Below are 13,664 nucleotides of genomic sequence, written 5' to 3'. Positions count from 1 at the left end.
GGGAGAATACAAACAAGCACCTTCCTGACGTGTCACAGTATTCCAAAAGACAAGTTACCGGCTGACAGAAATAAATATAATCTTTCACACAGCCACATATGGCCAGACTTCACTACTGAGAGAACTGCAGTTGAAGAGCTACCCTGAATATCAACTGACTTCCTGTTGGCTAATGTGAAACAACTGCTCAAAAACTGTAACGTATTTAGCAAAACCTATTATATTTGCTTTTTGTTAATGCATTTTTGTCAGCATGGATTTGCTTGTTTGCAAATGATTTGCTGAAAAAGACATTTCTTGATACGCAATGCATTTGCATGTTTGCGAATGATCGACTGAAAAGGGCATCATTTGCTAATACGCAATGGAATCGCTTGTTTGGATATTATTTATTCTTATTAAAAAATGTTGTTTTCAACAACCTGGCATTTCATAAGCAATATAAAGTAGGTTTATAATTTCGAAAGTTAATCCAAAGGAAAATTTAGGTCAAATTTTGTTCTTTTTAAACTATGGAGTATTTCTGACTCGCTGTCGATGGTAGGCCTATGTTTTCAACTGTTTTTAATGTTTGTAGTTATGCTAGCCTTTTTCACTCATCTCTAACTCCCCGTATCTCACATGATGATGGGCTGAGACGTCACGCAATGCTCCATAAAATCATTATATAAGTCCTGATGAAAACATGATTATTTACCTCGTTATACACGCAACATCAAGCCATGCCATTTTTATTTCATCTAGTTTTTTTTCTCAACGTTGGAATGCCGTATCTGGGTTATAATTAGAGAACAACTGGTATTATTGAGAAGAAGTCAATGCATGCTAACTCTAAGAAAGATTGCTTCAATTTTTTCTATTGTCATTAAAAAGACTCGCTTACAATTTACGAGTGGCTCTCACCATCACAGAGACTTGTATTTTGTGGTTAGGCTCTAAGACTTCAAGATTGTACACTCTCGATGCTGCGATGGTTAGTATGATCTCTGACAATAATGTTTATCCATCCACCTATTGGTTATACATTTGACAAACAAGAGATCAAGGAGGTAAGCCGCTAACATCAGAGTATATTTAATAGTCATAGACCTGTATTTCTCTATAATATCAATATTCGTAGTAAACTACAGTCAGTTTCCTATTATTCCTACATACTATTGACATTGAGTAAATTCTATTGCAATATATCAATAGAGTGAAGCGGCTTCATGGTAGTTTTATGAAATTACTCATCACATGTCTACTTATATGAGCATGTAGCAAAGAATCTGGCAGAAAGACAAAAACAGCAAATTTGTTGTCAAAGCAAAAAATTTTCAAATGACAAATATCATATAAAAATTTAACAAGTCCGAGTGTATAAACCGGCCATTTGTAAGCGTCAAAACTAGCCAGAACTAATATTGGAGAGGAAATGAGGCTATAGATGAATATGAAGCCTATGCGTCTATGAGTTGATCCTATAGCAATACATGGATAAAATGTCATTTAATGAACTGTAATTTGACCTGCCTTCGGAGAGGCAATCTCTTTGTTACATCTACGCTGTCAGTTTTTCTCTTCGAGTACTGAGCGATAAGGGTTTGATTTTATGTCAGCCATAGGGAAGCGACTCTAAAAAAGGAATGAAATGGTTCTGAGAATATAAACTGACAATGGATAAATAGAATAGGTCTATAAGACACCAGAGGGGGTCCTCCCATGTTTTGTGACGATTCTGACGACCCGACGACAGGGATATTTAAAAAGTGACAGACGAGACGACCATTTATCAATGTAGGTGACGAGGATTGCGTAAGTAGGATTACTAAAGGTATGGCTGCACGTAATGAATTTTTCGTTGGTTCTGAGTTCTGGCCGAAATCACGAAAAACGCAGAATTAATCGGTCGAAATTCACAGAATTATTTGAGCTATGCATGCCCACCGAGTTCGTCGATGAAACGCTTTTAACAGATTAAACAAATTATTGGCGAGCATGATTCTAGCAGCTTTAGCAATTAGTATAGTCCAAGACATGTATCGCGACACACAGTAAAAGTACGAAAGCATTTCAACATAGAACACACAATGTCACTGTTTAAGTCGCGCTATTGTTGGTTAGTGAACACGACTCTAGCAAATTTTAAGATATATGTAGTCCGAAAACATAATGCGACACACACAAAAAATATTACAGAAAGTTACCATAGTAAATACGATGCAACTGACTTGTTTGCGCTAGAGATGTCAACATTCTCTACCTCAAAACTTTTGCTGCTAAAAAGGAAATATAATTAAAAAATAAACAAATTGTAGCTATAGCGTTCAAACAATAAATACATTCAATAACGCAATCTAAGCAGTTGCATCGTGTGTACTATGTTGATTTGCACTTATACTTTTATTGTGTGTCATTATACGTCTCTTGGACTATACTAATTGCAAAAGCTGCTGAGATCATGCTCGCTAGCACGATTCTAGCAGCGCAGAATAATTCTGTGTGTTTCAATCACTTCGTGATTTTGGTTAGAGCCAACGGAAATTTTGTTACGTGTAGCCGTACCTTTACTAACTTATTATTTGTTCATAATTCACCACGGTCAACCGAAACTTCACTAGTTTTGGTTTGAAGCATCCGGCCAAGCATTTATAGACTGCCAAATAATTAAAGCAATGGAATGCCACGACATTGACAGCAAATCTGTTTCCAAGTCTGTGACTGACAGTGATTATTAAAGACAATCTCGGTCTATTTTCACTACAAGAAATATAGCCCTAAAAACCTAAGACGGCTGTCACTCTTCGCAGAGTAATCAGCAACGCTCCCAAACATCACTAATATGTTTGTGTAGGTCGCTGGTTGAGCCATGCTTTTGGTTAGCAGAAGTTCAAACTGAGCGAGTTTCAGATTTTTAACGCAACCCAGTGCCACCAGTATAGATATTTGTATTAAAATAACGAATGTGAAGAAAGAGGTTGTTTTGGTTACTAATTTGAAAAAAGTGACAGTGAATTTAAAAGTGACGACAGTGAATTTAAAAGTGACGACAGTGATTTTAAAAGTGACTATTCTGACGACAGCTTTGTGTGGTAGGACCCCACTAGACATATATACAATTAAAATGAACAAGATGGGTACGGAAAAGGTTCTAACAATTGACCAATCAGGGGTCATTTTACAGAGACATGAAAACAATCAACAAATGAATACCTCTATGACGGAATATATAAAGCTAAGGATGACTAAATATTAATTCTAAAATGATATAAATAGGTCTATGACTAAAAACTGAATGCTACACGCCTACGAATAGGTATTGGATTAACAACCTTAACCTTTTGAACTCTAGATGACCTTGCCAATGCGTCTCAGTACCCCTGGGCAATTTGTCTAACGAGCTAAAGTTTTGAAACTTTTTTTAAATATATCTAAATGTGTTCATAATGCAATGATATTCGGTAAAACAAAAGTAAAAAAAAGACGGGCAACTTACAGCAAATGTCATCAAACAGCAAAAAACAGTCTTTCACCGTTGTGGGTTAAAACCATAAAATTTGTACGATTTTAAAAGCTTGTAAAAACAATTACATTAGCATCATTTCCATCGAACACACAATCATCATTGTTTCATGAATCAGAGTGAACTGGATAATTGTAGTTTAGTATCATCAAGTCCTGTATTTGCATCACAATCATTCATGACCTATCACCAAACAAGTCGTGTCGGTTTGTTTACGACAGCGTTCTAATAAAAATTGTTATTGAAACAAAGAGAGTAAAGATATTTGAAATCCGTTACAAATGGAAGTGAAATTTCTGGTCTAACCTAGTTTGCAAGAATTAATTTGGTTGGTTAGGCTGTTACCTAAAACAGCTTTAGTAAACAGAGCCATGTGAATGCCAGTATTACGGCTGCTAGGGATTCTGACACCTAGCAGCCGTAATACTAACAAGCTAAAAACCTTTAGCCTTTTAGCTTAACCCATAGGAGTTAAAGGGTAAAGCTACAAGGCTTAACATAAAATGTATAGGTCTATGGTTGAAACCCTGAGGCTACAAATATATGAATAGATTTAAGTGTGCAGTACAAGCAATGTTAACAACAGGTAATAATACTGTGACTAATACAGGCAGCCATACTTACTGTAAGTAGTAGTAGTAGTGGTGGACAGAAGCGAGTCTTCAAGTGGATTAACTAGTGCTAGTCATATCTACAAATTAGTATAGAGAACAACTGTTAAAATCCAATGTTCCAACACGCTAAATAATGGCACAAGGTAACGGGTAACACTTGGCATTGTCCACATGTTAACACTAACTGCCAATCACCAAGAGAAGACAACGGCACCTCAAATAATGGCTCAACAATACATGGACGAAAACCCTTCATGGGTGCATACCATAGTTGGGAGCATACCATATATTAACTCACACCATACATGCGCGCACACCATAAATGCGTGTATACCATACATGCATGCACACCATGCACGGGAGCATAGTTTACACGAGAGCATAGCATACACAGACGCATACCATTCACGGGTGCATAGCATATACAAGCGTGTACCATGAACGAGTGAGTACATACCAAACATAGGCTCATACACAGGCTCATATACAGGTACATACCATACATGGGTACATACCGTATACTAGTGCTGCACGATATCTTTGCATGTATATTTGATTATTTGGTATCTAGATATATCAAATATCGAAAATAATCGCACATTGGAGTTGTCTTCTATCGATATATAATGTTAGGCTTTAACATGAACGATATGAAAGGATATTGGTCAATATCAGTTAAAAAAGAAGAAATTGTCCCCTCTTTCAATCAGAAGAGTGGACAACTCAAGTTTTGCAAAATAAACTACGCCGATATCTTAATAAAATATTGGTTTGATATTCATATCGACTTGAAAACTGACAAAATATAAAATCATCAACGGAAATGAATCGTCACATTGAATGATATCGGTTTATCGTGCTGCACTACCGTATACAGGTATATACCATACCCATATGTAGGCCTATCACACTCAAGTATATTACAGTCATACCTCGACATAGGTGCTAAATACAGTACATTCCGGGACTGAGTTCGTATGTCAATTTATTCGTGTCTCAAGGCAATATTTCCTATTAAAAATATCAAACTACAAATTAATCTATAAGTATGCCGTGAAAAAACACTTGAACATGATATTATGAGTAACATGGTGTATTTAATTGTTACAATTCCGAACATGCGCTCTAAAATTAACAAATACCTATTCAGTTTTTATGATCTGCAATAAAATGTAACATCATTATGTACACTAATTTATGGAGATTTTACTTTCAAGACAGACATTGTGGATAACTTTTAGCCAACCATTTGAAAAGTGTTTTTTAAATGGATTAAAGGAGAAATACTGAAAGATCATGTTTTCAAAAGCGGCCTTTGCATACTTGGCCATATAGTGGCTATATAGTGGCCATCAAGAACCGGCTCGTATCTCAAAGGTTACTCGTATCTCAAGGAAGGAACTTGCTAAAAAGTCAGCTTGTATCTTGAGTATCTCGCGTGTTGAAGGACTCATATATAGAGGTATGTCTGTAACTAATATAGTAGAGTGTAGACATTGCATACACATATAGTACTGTGTATACAGTGTCACAAATATATACTTTAAATACAAGTAACCAAATACAAGTTACAAAAACCTTTCTTTTTCCTCATCAAAAAGAAAAACCTTGATAAAAGAAAACTGGTTCAGCAGGATTCCCTGAATTCAAAAACCAGTCAAACTTAGGGTACTGCATAAAGGTCTTGTTTATCTGTTACTTCATATGCAGACCTGGATTACTATGAGGTGTCACACACCCATTACTCTACTACAGCCCTATGAAAACATATCTACTTGTCAGCACAACATAGCCTTCAGAACTGACTCAACCAGGTGTCCTACACTATACCTGTACAGAGACTTAGTAAATTACTCATCCTATGCTATTTATGGAAGGCTGGCACACTATGTTTGGACTAGTGCCAAATTCAGTAGCCTTATTTAGATGAAAAGGCAATTACTGGTGGGATGATAGCCTGTCTTGACAAGCTGTTGTTGTTGCGGAGTTGTTCCCCTGTCGAGCGAGCAACACGACAGCTTGTCACAATACGTACTGCACCTGATGCATCAGCTACACTTCTAGGGAGTTGTTCTCTTCCGTCTTAGCGGATCGGTTGCGCTGTTATGTCGGTCACTCCATCGGTAATTATAACGAAGTTCGCGCAAAAATTTATGTAAAAAAAAGATTACAACGTTTAACCAGCGACCAGTCTCTGCGGTAAATCCGGGGACAAATCCGCAAAAACAACAATTTGTCAAGACAGGCTAGTGAGATGGGGGAGTGTAAAGCCTCCTACTGCTAATATATCCGGCAGATCTTGACTCACCTCCAGTCCATGCCAAGACGATCCATAAAAGTAACAGTAGAGATTAAGGTGAATACAACCAGATGGGGAGAGGAGGTAAGACTGGTATCACTGATCTCAAGTACCTACAAACAATGAACATAGGAAATCACTACACTGTCTTATCCTTGAGCAATGCAAAAGAATAATACACAAAACTACATTGTGATAGTTTTACAAATATGTAAGGAATTCAACAACAGATAGAATAAGGGTAGTTTTGCTTTGCAAAAACTAACTTTCGTTGTAATTTGTTGTTAGCAATGAACAGTCTTATTAGACGCATTACATCTACAAAACTTTATTAATTCTATAGATCTATGAAATTTTGATGAATTTTATTGAGCAATAGTACTAATGAGATTATTAATATTTTATCAATAGTAATAATAATAATGCCGCGAATTGTAGTAATATTAATGAATCGTCAGAAGTCAGGAGACACTCGCAGTCCTTTTAGAAACAGTCGGAAAAGTGTTTGTTCTCATTCATTCGTTCTCAACAGCCGATGTAACATTTTATGATTAATTTAATATGAAAATATTTATATAGACCGTGTGGCACAACTGTTATGACAATTTACGCACGTCCATGTGAATTATTAGGTTTTAACAGATACATATGTATGTCCTGTTAAAGAATTTAAGTTGGTAACAAGAGAGTTAATTATGCACATGCTGATAACTCATGACAATCTCTCATGGTGAATGGGACTGCCGAGCTTACTAGTGAAGCTAAAATACAATGAATATGTTTATGATTGAAAACCTAAAGCTGAAAGACAATAGATTTATGATTGAAACCCTGAAGCTAAAGGGTTTTAGTCTGTGACTGTATCCCTTTAGCTTCAGGATCTAAAGGAATTCAGTGTTACCGAATCCTTTTAGCTTCAGGATCTAAATTCGCTTTTCAGCCAACTGATCTTTGAGAAGACAATCACCACTATTATCAAATGCATCCCAAATCCGACTGCTAAAACAAAGATATTGACCTGTTCAAATAATCACATATTAACCCTTTAGCGACCGCGCGGTTACGATGGAAAAACCACTAGAGTACCGTGCAATAACTTGCGCGATTTGAGCTGCCGACATGAACGCATAGAAACTGCAGTAACTTACAACAAAATTGTGGCAGTTGCATAAATTAGTATGCATAAGAAAGCTGAGAAATTTCTCTACAAGCTGATGCTTCTTCTGTGTAGATAACTCACAAATATTTGCCAACAAAAATGTCGATTTGCTGAAACTATGAAATTTTTATTTTTGTATGCCATTTTCAATTGTATTTTTCTAATTGATAAAAGTAATTGACCATGTTGTACTAAAGACACTTGCATAGAGTCATATGTTCACAACATTTTGCAAAAAAAACTGATCGTCGAAGAGCATTGAACGCGGAGCTATAAGCTCCGTTGCAATGCAGGAACGCCTCTCGAAATTTTCGGCGCAAGACTCTAACAACCTGCGAATAATGGAGGCGCGACATGGTCGTCTAAACTTGGCTATAACTCGCATGCAAATTCGCATGGAGCTGTAAATGAATATGCATTTGAAAGCTTAGAAATTTTTCAACAAACAGCCATATATTCCCTGTACATCGACTGGGAACACTTTAGTCACAAGCCAGATTCGACGAAGTTGTCACCCCTCTACCATGAAATTTCGATAACAAATACACTTTTAGAAGCATTATCTCTGCTAAAAACGGTTCATGATAAGCATCTGCATGGTGTCATATTTATACATGAGTTTGCAAAAAAAATGGGTTGTCCAAGCACATCAAAAGTGTAGTTAGGTGCCCCTGTGCATCGCGGGTGCAGACCTACGAAATGCTCCTGACGCCATGGCGACAAGCAGTGCTGCAGTTACCGGACATGGCCCCTCAAACTCTGGTGCAAATTTATATAAAACTGCAAATGAATATGCATCTAAAAGCTGAAATATTTTCCTACAGACTGAGATTTTTTCCTCCGGGCAGCTTGCAAACACTGCAACTTCAGATCTATATATTCAGTTATTATTTTTTTCTGTCAGATTGATATGCATTTCTTGAAACTATAGATTCATGTAACAATTTTGCAAACTGATCACATGGATGCATGTGTGCTGCAGCAAAGGTTAACTGGTTGTGCACAAGAAGAATTGAGTGGTGAGCCTGTATTCACACAGTTGGTGAAGCAGCAAAAGACAGGAAGCAACATTTATTATGAGCAGAAACGGCAAATGATGGAGAAATCCTTCTGCCAGATGGCAGAACAATATGAGAACTGAACTCTTTGATTATATGTGGCCCTGAAGAGGGCCGTGGGCAACAAATACAACATAACAATGCACAACAACTACAATATATCATGACATTTCAGCAAGTGTATGTACAATAGCTAACAACACAACAAAGCATTTGCATAAACTAAATTATTTTAAATACAATTTGGAAATTTATTTAGCATGGTAAGGCTCAAAACAGGGTTCGCACAAAGGTACTCCACATGCTTGGCATTTAAATCTAGTTTCGTCTCGCTTACGGGTGTTGTCATTAGCTCGCTTTGGGCAGCGCCTACAAACTCTATATTTAGCTCGTTTACCTTTTCCTGGACTATTTAGCACTAATCGATGAGCGGAAGAAGTTGAAGCGCGGGGAACAGTGTTTTTGCGGCAAGATCCAGTGTATTCAAATATTTGTTCAATTAATTTCTGTCGAAACTCTAAGTCAGTTATTTTACAACCGCTACGGATTCTATAAACAATGGCTGCATTGTACACACAAATATCTAATAAATGGAAAAATAGTTTTTTGTACCATTTCATGGTTTTACGCGCAGCATTATAATAATGCAAATTTTGATCAGATTTGTCAACTCCTCCCATGTATCGGTTGTAATCCAAAATAGCAGCTGGTTTGCAAACTTTATCCCCTTTATAGTTTACTTTGCCTGTATCTACGACATCCAAGTTTTTATGCATAGTTGAAATTACAGAAATATATTTCTTATCTCTCCAACAGCCAATCATACTTTCTCCATTAGAAAAGCTTGTTGTTTCACCTTTTTTAATAGCTTTTCCATTGCAAACTTTTAAATCTTTAGGAACACCTTTTCTGTTTGCACGCAGAGTTCCGCAAACATGAGTGTTATTTTTAATAAGTTCAGCTGCTAACTCTGGCGAATTATAATAATTATCCATATATAAACAACGACCCGAATTAAGCAAACCATTCATTAATTTCATCACTATGTTGTGAGTGATTCCTCTACCAGTTCCTTCGGCTTGTTCTCGCTCATCACCAATGTACACAGACAGCTTGTGCACATAGCCAGAGACAGCATCGCAGAGAGCAAATAGCTTTATTCCAAATCTAGATCTTTTAGATGGAATATACTGCCTGAAGCTGAGCCGTCCTTTCCAAGCCAGCAAGCTTTCATCTATAGATATAAATTTACCAGGCAGCAAAACAGAAGATAACCGGTCAGATATCATGGTTAAAACATTTCCTAGCTTGAATAACTTATTGCCATCAGGGTTTTCCGAATTGTCAGTGAAATGCAAACTGTTCAAAACCATTAAAAACTTATTCCTCGAAATCATTTTACTAAACATTGGCGTTGATAATAACGGATTGGTAGACCAATACGACAACAAAGTAGGCTTCTTGACAATACCCATGAGCAAAACTAAACCAAAAACTCGCCAAATATCTTTGCCATCGACAGACTCCCATGCATCGCCATGTTTTTGAAGGCCATACCTATTTGTCTCGTTAACTATAACATTCATGATGGCCGATGTAATAAAAAGCTGTAAATAATTGAAAATACTTATCTGTCCAGTAATTCGACTTTGTACACCTGCCAAGCTCTCATCAAAATGCAGTTCTTTCGGTTTTAGATCAGCTCCTCTTTGAAATCCGAAATTACTCCCTGGTTCAACGTCGGTCGTTTCACTCTCACTTTCGTCATCAGATTCACTCTGTCGATCTTCTTTTTCACTCTCATCATCTTCCCCACATTCTTCTGACCTGAAATCCTCTTCCTCACTTTCGAACCAGTCGATATCATCCTCTAAACAAATTTTTTTAGCCGAGCTCAAATTATCACGTCCGTCCATGTTGATCAGTTTTCCATAAAGAAAGATCTAATCTTTACAACGTGTTCTTTTTGCACATGCGCATAAAATTTATTATTTATAGCGTCAAAACAGTAGTAAAAAATTTACTGAAACTGCTCAAATTTTTAATTTTAATTTTTAACGTTAATTTTAAAATAAATAAAACGTTTTAAAAAAGGTCTATCGAAAACGGCAAAAATGTCGGGTTTGTCGGTTTTGGTACGCTGAGACATTGCTCGTAAACCGACAAAGGTCGGTCTTGGTACGCATAGGGTTAAAAAAATTTAATCTCAAGTTCCCCTCTTGAAAGCTTCTGCTGGAATTTGATTGTCATTTTCTTTTCAAACCTTTTATAAGCGCCTCTCTGCTTTTTAGTACATCATCCAATTTAGTTCTCTTCCGAGGCAAGTGATATAGAATAAGTTTCCACGACAACGGCGTTTACAACAAAGCTTGTCAATTACAATGGAAACACTATGGAAAGGAGAGCTGCTATGAACAGACTAGACTCTGTACAATTGCTATATGACATGAGCACAGTTGTCTTTAATATACGCGCTATTATTATAATTATGTATAAAAGTTAGTAATAAAATTATAATTTTATAAAAATTGTAACCGTGATCAGGACGCATCATTACCTAATTACACAATAGAAGGTTCTAGACAAGCTGGCATACGTTGACTTTATAACGGCTCACCTTAAGCATGGTTCCTGGTTTATCGATTGCGAGACTCCGGCGGTAACTTGCGCAGGATAGCGCTTGCGACGTTAGGCGCGGTGGCATCTGTTCACATATAAATCAGCATTGCTAAACATAATCGCGTAATCAAATAAAATGTTCGCTCGTCATTCCGTTGCTATAATGGTGACCTTCACCTGTACCAGTGCATTTCGGGTAGGTTTTCCCTACAGCCTTTTGAACAGCGCTAAACTATTGTGTGACGCTGGCAGCTACCGGTGGTACACGGAGCATATATAGATTGCCATTCCACCGCTAATAGCCTGCGGTGCTGTCGCCGGTGCTTTGCGACGTATATGAGAACCAGGCTTAGGTAACTACACAAAAACATTAATCACGGGTCACAGAGTTAACATATTCTACCAAAATTATGCCATCGTATATTTAGGATCTCAGTCTATAATTTAGCGCAAACAAAGAACAAGTAAATTTTAATTTTACTCAGAATTCAAAGAATAAGATGTTTTATTTTCATTTTAGGATGAATGATATAGTTTTGTGATTTCGGTCAGAAAGAACGATTAATTGTTACCTGTGGCTGGACCTTTAGTAAATTACCCATCCTATGCTATTTATGGAAGGCTGGCACAGGATGTTTGGACTAGTGCCAAATTCAGTAGTCTTATTTAGATGAAAAGGCTACTACTAGTGAGATGGGGGAGTGTAAAGCCTGGTTCCCATATCGATTGCGAGACTCCGGCGGTAACATGCGCAGCAAAACGCTTGTGACGCTAGGCTTGCCAGGCCGTTCCTATAATGGTGATCTTTACCCGTACAATGCATTTTGGGAAGGTTTTGCCTGCGGTCTTTTGCGAAATTTGAGCAGGGCGAAACATTTGCGATGCTACCGGCAACTACCGGCGGTCCTCGGCGCGTAGGTTCCCATTGCACCGCTAGTAGCCTGCGGTGCTGACGCTGGTGCTTTGCGACGTATATGGGAACCAGGCTTCAAGTCTCAAGCTGCTAATATATCCATCAGATATTCACTCACCTCCAGTCCATGCCAAAACATCCATAAAAGTAACAGTAGAGATTAAGGTGAATACAGCCAAATGTGGAGCAGAGGTGATATATTCCTATCACTGTACTTCATGTACCTACAAACAATGAACATAGGAAATCACGACACTGTCTTATCAATGAGCAATACAACAGAATAATTCACAAACTGACATTGTTAAAATTTTTCAAATACATGTATGCAAGGAATTCAATAACAAACAGAATCAGCTATGCAATTGAGTCTGCATGACACTACAAAACCTGCAGTTCATGGTTTTGTGACTATTGTGTTTTTGTGGAAATGGCAGAGGCCCTCCCAAATTAACAACTACAAGTTCTACAGATAAATAGTTATGTATAACAGCAAAGATAGATGGCTGGAGAATAATATTTTATACAATTTATCTTAACAAGCCTTTCTGTTAAAACTTACATTCACCAGCAGAATACTACTAGACAAGCTAAATTTATCAAATTTAAAAGTGTTAAATAAATGTTCTACCAGTTTAAAAGGATAGGGCTAGCTAGATAGTATACTACTAATATCTTGCATTTCACAAATAGAAGTCTTGTGAGTTGAGTATCACAGGAAAATGGAAAGAATTCGCTGTCTTTGAATTCACTGCAGCTGACTCTAGTTATAAACACTTGTGTGTATGTACTTGGAGTGCTTAATATTTACTTCTGCTGCTTTGTCATGGCTGGCTAGGAGAGTCCAAGTTAATATTTAAAATTAACACCGAAAGGAACAAAAAAGTACTTTGAATTTTAACCCTTTGAACTATAACGGCCAGCATTCCGTAGGGTATGTCAGAAACCTAACAACTGGAATACCGACACTCACATGATACTGTTTACATATATGCTGTTTATAAGTGACAGCGTAAACCAATCAAATTAATTGTTGAACAGGCATTAGAAGTAAATATTTTTACGAGTTTTTTAAATCATACAGATTTTTAGTTTTAGTCAGAATACTGGTGAAACACTGTTTTTTTGCTGCTTGATGACATTTGCTGCGGGTTGTCCAACTTTCTTGCTTGCGTTTCACCAAATATCATTGTGTTATGAGCACATTTAGATATATTTAATACAAGTATAAAAACCTCAGATTGTTGGACCAACTGCCCATGGTTACTGACGCATTGACAAGAACGGCCAGGCTTCAAAAGGTTAAGCTGCTACAAATCCATCTTAGTACCTATAAAATCTACGATTCATCATCTTGAACCAAGAGTGTGTTTGATGAGCAATGGTAATAATAACAGTATGTAACTCAACTAATACTACTATTACTGCTCAGAGCTACAAATGAAGAAGTTGTGTGCTCATGACTTCTATGTAATATAAACAATTATAAAGGTATGATCT

General features: G+C 37.0%; 1 long non-coding RNA gene across 2 annotated transcripts in view; it reads right to left on the bottom strand.

Annotated features, from left to right (window-relative positions):
- Positions 1-1,151: 1,151 nt before the first annotated feature.
- Positions 1,152-13,664, bottom strand: part of LOC137401688 (uncharacterized) — a 170,038-nt gene continuing 157,525 nt past the window's right edge. For both annotated transcript variants that reach the window (XR_010979375.1, XR_010979377.1), the window contains one exon: positions 1,152-1,614. This is a non-coding gene — a long non-coding RNA (uncharacterized lncRNA). The remainder of the gene's footprint in view (positions 1,615-13,664) is intronic.

Source organism: Watersipora subatra, chromosome 8 (genome assembly GCF_963576615.1).
Source record: "Watersipora subatra chromosome 8, tzWatSuba1.1, whole genome shotgun sequence".
NCBI lineage: Eukaryota > Metazoa > Bryozoa > Gymnolaemata > Cheilostomatida > Watersiporidae > Watersipora > Watersipora subatra.
Note: the sequence above shows the minus strand (reverse complement) of the source record. Positions and strands in the feature narration are given on the sequence as shown.